This window comes from Vulpes lagopus, chromosome 1, assembly GCF_018345385.1.
Source record: "Vulpes lagopus strain Blue_001 chromosome 1, ASM1834538v1, whole genome shotgun sequence".
Classification (NCBI taxonomy): domain Eukaryota; kingdom Metazoa; phylum Chordata; class Mammalia; order Carnivora; family Canidae; genus Vulpes; species Vulpes lagopus.
Window position 1 is genome coordinate 49,524,340 of NC_054824.1, and position 12,248 is coordinate 49,536,587.

At 37.1% G+C, this 12,248-nt stretch overlaps 1 protein-coding gene across 13 annotated transcripts in view; it reads left to right on the forward strand.

Annotated features, from left to right (window-relative positions):
* The window catches only part of COL21A1 (collagen type XXI alpha 1 chain), a 227,203-nt gene that overhangs the window by 18,920 nt on the left and 196,035 nt on the right, over window positions 1-12,248 (forward strand). For 8 of the 13 annotated variants that reach the window (XM_041725133.1, XM_041725150.1, XM_041725142.1 and 5 more), the window contains one exon: window positions 9,362-9,422. The exons of 2 other annotated variants lie outside the window; for them this stretch is intronic. The gene's annotated coding sequence lies outside the window, so the exon portion shown is untranslated. Of the gene's footprint in view, window positions 1-5,131; window positions 5,346-9,361; window positions 9,423-12,248 lie in introns of those variants that run through there. 3 more of the 13 variants (XM_041725191.1, XM_041725205.1, XM_041725213.1) reach the window with 2 other exon arrangements.

Genomic DNA, 12,248 nt, shown 5'->3' on the forward strand with positions numbered 1-12,248 from the left:
GATAGAATATTAAGCAAAGTAAAAATATGTATGTTGGCTCACATACAGGGCCCTGCCCATCTTTATAAGCCCAGATGGCTACTGATCACATTTTTAAGGTCAGTGAAAAGTAATCTCAAGTTTCACTTGATTTAAGCTGAAGAGAATAAACAAAAACAATGAATAAGTAGAAGGAAATTCTGAGATATGAAGGTTTTGGGGGGAATTTACTCAGATGACTTTGAAGGGAATGATAGAAACTAGTTTTCACTTGTCCAAGGTTTTATTTATTCTGCATGATACAGGTTCATTGTAACTTGATCCATATGCAGTCATTTGTCTATCAATGTGTATTATCATTTTGACTTGTTTTTAATGCCCCCTTCTTTTTAGAAATTAGAAAATACCTGGGCTCCATATTGGATCTCTATGGGAGATTACCAATTTAACATAGCAGTAGTTTATATTACAAAGCTGCAGTAAGAGCTCTGTTGACTGTGAAAATTCAAGAAGTGAGTACATGGTCAAAAGGGTCTCAGGTATCTCATGGATGGTACTAGCCTACACTGAGCTTTCTTCAGATTTCTAGACATGTCAGTAACCAAGAACCTCATAGTAATAGTAATACTAATTATTAATAGTAATTTTGGCACAATTTGATAAAATGTGCCATATTTCCATTCCTATAATCTGTTTCATATATTTAGTGCCTGCGGTAAGGCATTTCTCAAGTGTTCTATGGACACTTATGAATACTTTTGTGAGGTTAAAATGTAAAAGTAGTTTATTGTTTTAGAGAGTTCATCTTGGTGGTTAGTATTGTGGGAATTTCACATGAAGTTTTCTATCTGGCCATCAATGTGTTGGTATATTCTTTCCCAAATGTTGGTTTGCCATAACAGAAACAGTCCAGATACTGTCTCAAGGAGAAATTTGGCATGATATACAGTGTATCTGTAAACAATCAAGAGCCAATGAAGCAAATTACAAAATTGCCTTTGGATGTTTATTACATATGGCACCTATGATTGTATCAAGAAAATTAGAGGGAACATAATAGTAGTTTTAAAATATCATTATATGTGTTGAGGTAATTGGATACATAGCTAAGTGTCATAGACAGAATTGTAAAGTCATTACTATACATAATGGTTTATTTTCTTTTTCTCTCTCTTTCTTTCATAATGGTTTAAAGAAGTGATTTGGCCAAGAGGATTGGATGGGTTATTTTGCTTAAATATAGTTTTCATTCAAGACTGGAAAATGCCATTGCTACTTACCTACATTCATTGGAAGTTATTTGGATTGATTGTTTTCTTCATTTAAAACTGTGATTATGTTGGATACACTCTTATTTTAGAAGTTTTAGGTTAGAAAAGAAAGGATGACATATTACCCACTAGGCTTTAAGACGGATTTTACTTAGTTTAATCCTGAAGCATACTGATATTTACATTAAAACAAATCAAGATCTCAGCAAACTGGGACTAAATGAGAACATCTTCAACTTGATTAAAAAATTTACAGCTAGCATCATATTTGGTGGTGAGAAATTATATGCTTTCCCACTAAGCTCAGGAGCAAGGCAGAAGTGTCCTTCTCACTACTCCTATTCAACATTGTGCTATAAGTCCTTGCTAGTCCAATAAAACAGAAAAATAAAAAATAAAAAAATAATTTAAAAAGGACATCTAAAGTATACCATTTAGGAAGGAAGAACAAAACTGTCTTTGTTGACAGATGACAGGATTGTTTATGTAGAAAATCTCAAGGGATAACAATAAAAAAATTATTCCCAGAACGAATTAGCAATTTTAGCAAGGCTACAAGATACAAGGTTAATATACAAAAGGCAAATACTATATTACTATACACAAGCAATGAGCAATTGGAATTTGAAATTGAAAACACAGTACCATTTGCATTAGCATTACCAAAGAGATAAACAGGGAGATATGACTGACATCATTTGTCATGTAGGGAATTGTAAATCAAAACAATGAGATACCAGTATATACCTATCAGAATGGCTAAAACCCAAAATACTTAACATCAAATGCTGGTGAGTATGTGGAGCAATAGATGATGGGAATGCAAAATGATACAGCCTCCCTGGAAGATAGTTTAGCAGTTCCTTAGAAAACTACACATAGTCTTACAATACAATTTAGCAATTGTGCTGCTCAGTATTTACACAAAGGAGTTGAAAATTTATGTCTACATATAAACCTGCACATGAATACTTTTTTAAAAAATTTTTTATTTATTTATGATAGTCACAGAGAAAGAGAGAGAGGCAGAGACATAGGCAGAGGGAGAAGCAGGCTTCATGCACCGGGAACCCTCCCTGGGATTCGATCCCAGGTGTCCAGGATCGCGCCCTGAGCCAAAGGCAGGCGCTAAACCGCTGCGCCACCCAGGGATCCCTGCACATGAATACTTATAGCAACTTTTTACATAGTTGCCAAGACTTAAAAGCACTAAGATGTCCTTTAGTGGGTGAATATATAAATAAACTGTGGTATGTTCAGACAATAGAATATTATTTAGTGATAGAAAGAAATGAGCTATCAAGCCACAAAAAAGACACAAAAATGCATATTGCTAAGAAAAAAAATTCTAAAAATGTTGCATCGTATATGATGAAGAGGTATGACATTCTGGAAAAGCTTCAGAGACAGAACAGGTATCATGTTATTTTAGGGTTTCAAGGAGAGGGAGGGAAGGATAAATACGGAGAGTACAGAGGATTTTTAGGGCAGTGGAACTTATCTGTATGATACTGTATTGGTGGGTACATGCTATTCATTAAACATTTTTCCAAACCCATAGAACATACAACACAAAGAGTGAATGCTAATACAAACTTTGGACTTTAGTTAGCAATGATGTATGAATAAAACATCAATTGTAACAAATGTAGCACACTAATAGAAGATGTTAATAACAGGGGAGACTCTACTTACTGCTCAATTTCCTATAAACCAAAAAAGCGAGAGTGTGAAATTACCTTTTATTTGAAGATGCCTTATGTAAATTTTGAATATTATGTATTTTTTTAAAAGAACAACTTTATTGAAGTACAATTGATATACAATGCTTAAGGTGTATAATTCGATGAGTTTGGACATATCGAAAACCTGTGATACCATCACCACAGTCAAGGTAAAAGACCTATCCAACATCCCCAAAGCTTCCTTGTGTCCTAAATTTTTGTGTACAGTAAGAACATCTACCTTCTTAATACATTTTGAAGTGCATAATACCATATTGTTAACTATTGTAGGCACTTTTATATCATTGAACAATACCCCTTATTATTATTTTTTAACAATATTCCTTTTAATGTCCAAAATATATAAGAAATTCATACAACTCCACAGCAAAAACAAAACAAAACAAAACAAAACAAAAAACAAATGGAACCTATGGAATGGGAAGAAATATTTGCAAACCATGTATCAGATATGCATTGTTTCTCGACCCTTTACAAAATCTTGTTCTGTGTATTATTGATTAATTTTTCATTTTGACTGAAATGGCAAAAAAAAAAAGTTAAGCCCTCACACATTTCAGTGAACTCACAGAGGTAGCAGAGAATTGCTACTTAATTCAATCATGCATTTTTGTATGATTCAACATCAAAATGCAATTGTTTAGTTTAGTAAAGTGAAGATAGGAGTTTGGAATGATTTTGATTGGTAGAGTAACCAAGCAATTTGGGTCCAGTTCTGGTTCAACTAAATTGCCATTTCAAATCAATTTTCTGGTCATATTTTAATTGAGTTTGACTCACCACATGCAGTTTTTGCCATATGCACTTTGCAATGAACCAGGACAAATTCCAAAAGGAGCTGGTGCATCTCAGCTGTTACAATTCAAGTTCAGTTGAAACGTAACACAATGAAAACCTTTCCACCTTTTCATAATAGTTTCTTTTTTTTTTTCATAATAGTTTCTAATGCCTGAATGATTTTGTATAATTAGCCAACTGTTTGGGAATTGTCATGTAACTCCTCATTTATTTTAATGAAATTTTAAAATCCGTATAGTTAGCTTTCATGTGTCTTCTCTGTCTTCTTAAACTTTTCTTAATGATTCTTAGACTTCTGTGATAGTTTTGAATCAAGAGCAGGATTTCTTTGTTTGCTAGCAATGGAGTCAGAGCTGCCTAAGGAAATGAGATTTTCAGAAGAGTATGATATCATGTTTTATTTCATTAATTGTAAAAATAATAAATTCATAAGATGATTTAACACTGGGATTTTTTCCCTTTTAATATAGGACACCTGGTCTTCTAGTTTCTACATAGTATATATATAATTATTAAGAATTATACCTTTTTGTTCTTTGAAGAATGTCATATAATCTTTTTATCAACATATTTACCCATCAATTTACTCATCCACACTTAAATAGAATAATTCCTAAATGTGACATGTCATGGGTTGTTTCAAAGAACTTAAAATATCTTAGGATCTATGGTTGATAAAGCTTGTGAGAAAAAAATCACCCTATACATGAACAAAGCAGCCTTGTAAAATAAAATTGTTTTGGCAATCCTGTAACAAATGTGAACCTTTAAATCAAGATAATTGGCATTTTTTGTGTTACTTGATTTTTTTTTTCATGTGAAATTCTCGAAAGTGAATTTACAATGTTTGGAACTAAAAACTGAACATATACCTATATATGGAATGGCGATCCCCTCAGCATTTTTTAAACTGTAAAGAATCTTGCCACATTTGAAAAGGTCATTTTGTTTTCGTTCACACCATCATATGGGGTGTAGTCTCATAAAAGTATACTGCAAATTTCCATTTATGTAAAATCGAATGTGTATACCTATGTAGTTCACACTCATGTGTGAATGAATATATTCCATTTTAAATGGGTTTCTAATACATTTATTAAAAAGAATTGGCAGTTTTTAGGAATAATTATACTTAAGCTTTGAATAAATTCACAGTGGCAGACTTCACAGTCCTAGTCTAAGCGTAAGGCTTGGGGACATCCACTGGGGGGCAGAAGCGCACCGGGAACGTTCCCCGCCCCCCCTCCCCCCCCCCAGGCCCTCCCCGCGCCCAGCCCTGGGAGTGAGCGGCCTGGGCCAGGGGATGCTGGCGAGGAGACAGGCGGATGCTCTGAGGGCGGCCAGTTGCCGACCAGTTGTTTACTGCAGCTGGTCCGGGCGCCCCGAGCCGCGCCCCCCCACCTGGGATCCCTGGTGGTGAACAGGGCACGTTCGCCTGATGCCGGGCCAAGGGAGACGCTCCAGCCTCCGGCTACTGGGGCTTTCCCGGAGAGAAGCTGGGGCGGCTGTGCCCGAAAGAAATTACTCAGTTCTCAGAATTACTGGTCCCCTGGTGAGTGACAGGGCCCAGAATCTCCTCGAGGGGTCCTGCTTTTGTTGATATTAATTGCACAGTTGAAGTGCTTTTGTTTGTAATGCTTTGAAATGGAAGGGGAAGAACAGGCAAGGAAATATTTAACTTTTAAGAGAACCCAGAGACTGAATTCATGTCTTTCTCCCTTGACCTATCCGATGAGAAACCACTGGAAAGTTAATGGTTAGTATCATTGGCATTAGGGAGTGGCATTGTGATTCTGGTAAAGTAGGGGCTGCTGCCAAGCTCCTGACTTGACTTGAGGTGGCTTGCCTAGAGCAAGTGAAAGAAGTGACAGACTCTGAAGCAGGACTTCTACACTACAACGTGCATGGGAATCCCCTGGGAATCTTGCTAACATGCAGATTCTGAATTAAGTCGATACGCTAGGCCTGTTGGTAAAGTCCTGTCTCTGCACTCCAGCCCCACACTTTCAAGCTCCGCCTTGCATAGCAGGGCCTGGACTCTGCGATCACACGTGTGCATTGCCAGCTGGCTCCACGCCAGGCTTTTCCAGCTGGGTCACTAGGGGGAGACTGCAAAGCCAGAGGGAGAACGAATGGGCTGCTTGCTGCCCCCGTGGGCATCACCTTAGAGATGCTGATGCCATCTGATCTGTCAGCACCACTTCCTTCCTGTGGCAGCAACTCTCCAGGTGAACTTCATTATGCCCTTGAGGGACCCCCGGCGTGGTCCAAGCAACCCGCCCCCCCCCATCAGGGATTTCCACCTCTTTATTTCCCTGACCCTAAAGGCAGTAGCTGCTTTCCCCAGTTCCTTATCACCCCAATATACTAGAGCCCTATTTCTGCTCTTTCAATTACCTAGTTGATAACTTTAATGATTTTATTTAGTTACTAATTAAAAATATATTTTAAAAAGTAAAGTGTAGTTGACATACACTATTATATTAGTTCCCGGTACACAAAATAGGGCTTCAACATCTATATACATTGTGAAGTGAGCGCCACTAAATCTAGCTATTGTCTGTCCTCATACAGAGTTGCTGCAATACTAAGTATATCCCCTCTGCTGTACATTGCATCCCTGTGACTTCATTATTTTCTAACTGGAAGTTTGTACTTTTTTTTTTTTTAATTTTTTATTTATTTATGATAGTCACACAGAGAGAGAGAGAGAGGCAGAGACATAGGCAGAGGGAGAAGCAGGCTCCATGCACCGGGAGCCCGATGTGGGATTCGATCCCAGGTCTCCAGGATCGCGCCCTGGGCCAAAGGCAGGCGCCAAACCGCTGCGCCACCCAGGGATCCCTGGAAGTTTGTACTTTTTAATCTCCTTTTTGTCCATTTTGCCCATCCCCATAGTCCCCTACCTTCTCTAAATTGTTCTTTGTATCTATGAGTCTGTTTCTATTTTGCTTTGTTTGTTCATTTGTTTTTTTAGATTCTGCATTTCAGTGGAATTGAATGTTATTTTTATCCTGTCTAATTTATTTCACTTAACATAATACCCTCTAGATCCATCCATTTGGTACAAATTGCAAGATTTTATTCTTTTTTTATGGCTGAGTAATATTTCATTATACATATGTGTGTATGTATATATCATATATATATATATATATATATATATATATATATATGCTGTAATTTCTTTATCCATTCATCTATCGTGGGTACTTAAGTTGCTTCCATATCTTGGCTATTGTAAATAATGCTGTGATGAACATAGGGGTGCAAATATCTTTTTCAGATTAGTGTTTTCATTTTGTTCTTACATCATATACAAAAATAAACTCAAAATTCATTTGGTGTAAGAGAATGGTTCAGTTTCATTGTTTTGCAAGTATTTGTCCAGATTTCCCAGCATCATTTATTAAAGAGACTGTCTTTTCCCCATTGTGTATTCTTCTCTCCTTTGTCAAAAATTAGGTGACCATATAAGCATGTGTTTCTTTCTGCGCTCTCAGTTCAATTCTGTTGATCTATGTGTCTGTTTTTGAGTCAGTACCATACTGTTTTGATTACTCTAGCTTTGTAATATAGTTTAAAATCAGAGAATGTGATACCTCCAGCTTTTGTTCTTTGTTCTCAAGACTGTTTTGGCTATTCAAATTTTTTTTTGTTCCATACAAATTTTTAGATTATTTGGTCTAGTTTTGTGAAAAACACCACTGGTATTTTTTTTTTTTTAAGATTTATTTATTTATTTTGGAGAGAGAGGGAGTGCAGGGGGGGAAGAGTAGAGGAAAAGGGAGAGAGAGTTTTAAGCAGACTCCATGGTGAACACAGAGCCAGACACAGGGTTTGATCTCATGACTCTGAGATCATGACCTGAGCCAAAACCAAGAGTTGGACACTTAACTGATTGTGCCGCGTGCCCTCAAACATGCCACTGGTATTTTGATAGGGGTTTCATTGATTTTGTAACTTGCTTTATGGACATTTTAACAATATTAATTCTTCCAAACCATGAGCACAGTGTATCTTTCCATTGATTTGTGTTGTCTTTAATTTTTTTTCGCTAATATCCTGTAGTTTTTGGAGTATAAGTCTTTCACTTCCTCGGTTAAATTTATTTTTAGATATTTTATTTTTTAATAGATTGTAAATGGGATTATTTTCTTAATTTCTCTTTCTGGTAGTTAATTATCAGTATATAGAAATGCCAGAGGTTTCTATAATCCTATGATTTTACTGAATTCATTTATTCAAGTAGTTTTTTGGTGGGGATTTTTCTATATACAGTATCATGTCATCTGCAACTAGTGACAGTTTTACTTCTTTTTTTCCAATTTGGTTGCCTGTTTTTTCATCTTATCCACTTGCTTGGCTTGGACTTCCTTTTTTTTTAAAATTTTTATTTATTTATGATAGTCACAGAGAGAGAGAGAGAGAGAGAGAGAGAGAGAGAGAGGCAGAGACACAGGCAGAGGGAGAAGCAGGCTCCATGCACCGGGAGCCCGACGTGGGATTCGATCCCGGGTCTCCAGGATCACGCCCTGGGCCAAAGGCAGGCGCCAAACCGCTGCGCCACCCAGGGATCCCTTGGCTTGGACTTCCAACATTATGTTAAATAAAAGTGGTGAGAGTGGACATCCTTATTCTGTTCCTGATTTTAGAGGAAAAGCTTTCAGCTTTTCATAGTTGAGTATGATGTTAGCTGTGGGTTTGTCATATATGACATTTATGAGTGCTTATCATAAATATTGAATTTTATCAAATACTTCTTCTGCATCTACTGAGATGATTATGTAATTTATGATTTTCACCCTTCTTTTTGTTGATATGGTATATCACGTTGATTGATTTGCAGATATTGAACCATCCTTGAGTTCCTGGAATAAACCCCTCTCTACTGTGATGTATGATCCTTTTAATGTATTGTTGAATTTGGTTTGCTAATATTTTGTTGAGGATTTTCGCATCTGTGTTCATCAGGAATATTAGCCTGTAATTTTCTTTTTTTGTGGTGTTTTTGTCTGGTTTTGATAACAGAATAATGCTGGCCTCATAGAATGACTTTGGAAGCATTCCTTCCTTTTCACTTTTTTGGAATGGTTTGCAAAAGATAGATATTAACTCTTTAAATATTTGATAGAATTCACCTGTGAAGCCATCTGGTGCTAATCAGTTTTGTTGGGAGTTTTTGATTACTGATTCAATTTTACTAATAGTGATCGATCTATTTAGATTTTCTATTCCTTTTTTAAAATTTTTTTTTTTTTTTTAGATTTTCTATTCCTGATTCAATCTTAGCAGATTGTATGTTTCTGGGAATTTTTCCATTTCTTTTGGGGTGCCTTATTTGTTGGTATGTAAGTATGTGGTGGTCTCTTGTGATTCTTTGTATTTCTGTGGTATCAGTTGTAATTTTTCTTTCATTTCTGATTTTGTTTATTTGGGCCCTTTTTTTTTCTTAATGCATCGGGCTAAAGGTTTATAAATTTTGCTTATCTTTTCAAAGAATGAACTCTTAGTTTCCTTTATATTTTTATTTATTTATGTAGTCTTTATTTCATTTATTTCTTCTAGGTGTGATAGGGCAGGGAGCTACTGGAGAAGGGCTCTGGCTGGAGCAGGTGGGCTGGAGCAGGTGAGTCTGCTGGGGAACTCTGGGGCTGAGCCAGTGCTGCTAGTACAGTACATGGAGAGTGTCAGAAACAGCTCCTACCAGTGTACCAGTGCCAGGCCAAGTGGGTGGAAGGGGAATGTAAAAAAAATAAAAAAAGTGCCTGCCAGACCTTCCATCCCCAGAGAATGTTATAACAGATCCCTACCCCATTGGCATGTGCCCTAAAATTAGTCAGTGATTCTCCTTCATGTGTAACCCAGGTACTTTTCAGACTGCTGCCTCTGCACTGGGTCTTGGAGTAAGTGAAGTTGTGCATGTGCCCTTGAAGAGCAGAGTCTTGGTTTCTGACTGTTCTCTGGCTCTCCTGGACATAAGCCCTGCTAGTTTTCAAAGACAGACATTATGGGGTCTCATCTTCCTGGTGCAGCTCCCCTGGGCTGGAGAACCCAATGCTGGGCTCAGACCCCTTATTTGTCACAATCACAATATTGTGATATCCCTTTCATTTGTAGGTTGCTATGCCAGGGGTATGGGTCCTCAGTGTGTGTTTTCTTTATATCTTTAGTTGTGTGAAATCCTTTCTGTTAATCTCAAATTTTCAGAGATAATTGTTTTATATGTAGCTGAAGTTCTGGTTTGTTTGTGGGAGGAGGTGAGGATCTTCTCACTCTGCTATCTTCATCTTATCTCTAGGTAACAAATCTTTACATGAAATTCTCAGTGTTTAAATATATGATATGGTTTCTGTCTCCTGCATGGACTCTGACCAGTGCTGTAGGTCTGGGATAGAGTGTAAGATTCTGCATTTCTGATAAGCTTCAAGTTAATGCCCACTTGCTGGTCCATAGTCCACAGTTTTAATAGTGAATAGCTAGAGAAATGATTCGCAACATTTAGCTGCGTAGTCAAGTCACCTGAGAGCTTTTGGAAACTACCAGTGACTGGTTGCCACCCCGAGTGAGTCTGACTTAGTTAACTTGAGGTGTGGCCTAACTATTGAGTTTTTAAAAGTCTTTCTAGATTACTCTAATGTGCAACCAGAGTTGGGGACCTTTGTTCTAGAATGGTGGTTCTTGACCAGAGATGATTTTGCACACACACCCCTCCCCCATTAGGAGATATTTTTTGTTTTCACAATTGCTGGTGGGTGCTACTGGGATCTGGGGAGGAGAAGCCAGGGATGCTACTAAGCATCCTATAATGCACAGATAGTCCTCTACAACAAAAGATTATTCAACCCAAGATATCAATAGTGCTGAGGTAAAAAAAAATCATGATCTAAAAGATGTGAGAAGGTCAGCCCAGTTCATCTCTTTATCTGTTTGCTTATTCATTCAATAAATATATTTATTGAGCATCTACTATGAGCTTATCTCAGTGTTGAAGACTACAAAAAAAATTGGGAGCCACATGTTCTCAGAGGGAATATTAAGAGAACCTTAGGAGAGAGAAGACAGTCCTATAATGTGCTTGTTGGATAAAGATGCATGTTTTGTTTGTTACTTTTTTGGGTCCTGAATTTAGCCTAATGTATTCAAGGTCTGATTATTAGAGTGTAGACATTTTGGTGGGGAGCATTATTCTTCCTACCACAGGGCCACAATGTATAAGAGTATGAAAAATACAGCTTTATGATAAAACATTCTGCTTCAAATATATCAAGTAGCCTTGAAGTGCTTAGATGTACTAGTGAATCAGGCTTAATGTCATGTCTCGTGTGTCTTTAAGCCTCAATTTGAGGATTGTTTTTGCTTTCTATTAACATGGAAATCCATTCATAGGTTTGAAATGTCTGCAATAACTGTGCCACTTTCTATTTATTCTTTCCTTAAGAGCAATTAGTATGATACTGTAACATGGAATAGTAAAGTCAAATCAGCATTATCTTTAAACACATAAAAGCCAAAAAAGAAACAAAGTGAACCTACTCTTTTCAGAAAAGAAAATCTACACTTCCTGCTTCAGAGATTGTTCCACCTCTCTTGATGAACATTCTTTTTGTCTCCAGTCTTACTATATATAGCATTTTATGAGGTTGTGAACATTTGTCAAGCTTGCATTTCCCTTTAGAAAAGTGCATGAGCTCAAGGATCATCAGCTTTGAGCACTGCTGTAACTCTATGAGAAAAGTAGGGGTTATTCAGTTTTCATTTAGGAAAAACAAGATATTAAATTGTATAAAGAAGGTCAAATGGTTAGTAAATTTAGACATACCAATGTAGAAAATTATGTAAACATTTTGAGTTAACTTGTATTTGTTGAGTACTTAATGTGGGCTTAGCCCAGTGCCAAGTGTTGGGGAAATACACAAGTAAAGGACCACGTACTAGCCTTATGAAACTTAGAATTTTGTTTGGGAGGTAAGATGGAAGTGTGCATCCATGTGCATGTGTGTGCATGTCATGTGTGTTTATATGGGCATGTGCGGTTAGATATCAGTATTATACCTGTGTATGTGCCTTTGCAAGTATGTGTCTGTGCTTCCAGGTGTTTGGGCATGTGTATGCATGTGTGCACATGTTTTTGTGTGTGCACATGCTAGTGTGTGTGCATGTGTATGTGTAACTGAGCTTTAGTGGTAGTGGAGTGCTCAAATGCATGCACCTTTGAATCAAGCTGACCTCTCCTCAATTCATCTTTATGGATAACCTCTTCTCTGTCTTATTTTGAATATGTCCTGTTAAAACTTTGCATGAAATCATACCTTGGCTTAGTTATTAGCTTAAACACTAGGATGATTTCTGATTGGCCAGCTAATTAGGACTTATCAAGGGAGACTTTAAGTTCTTTGCTCTTTTTGACTTTTCTGTTTCCTGAAACAGCTTGACCTAGTGGAAATCCACATTT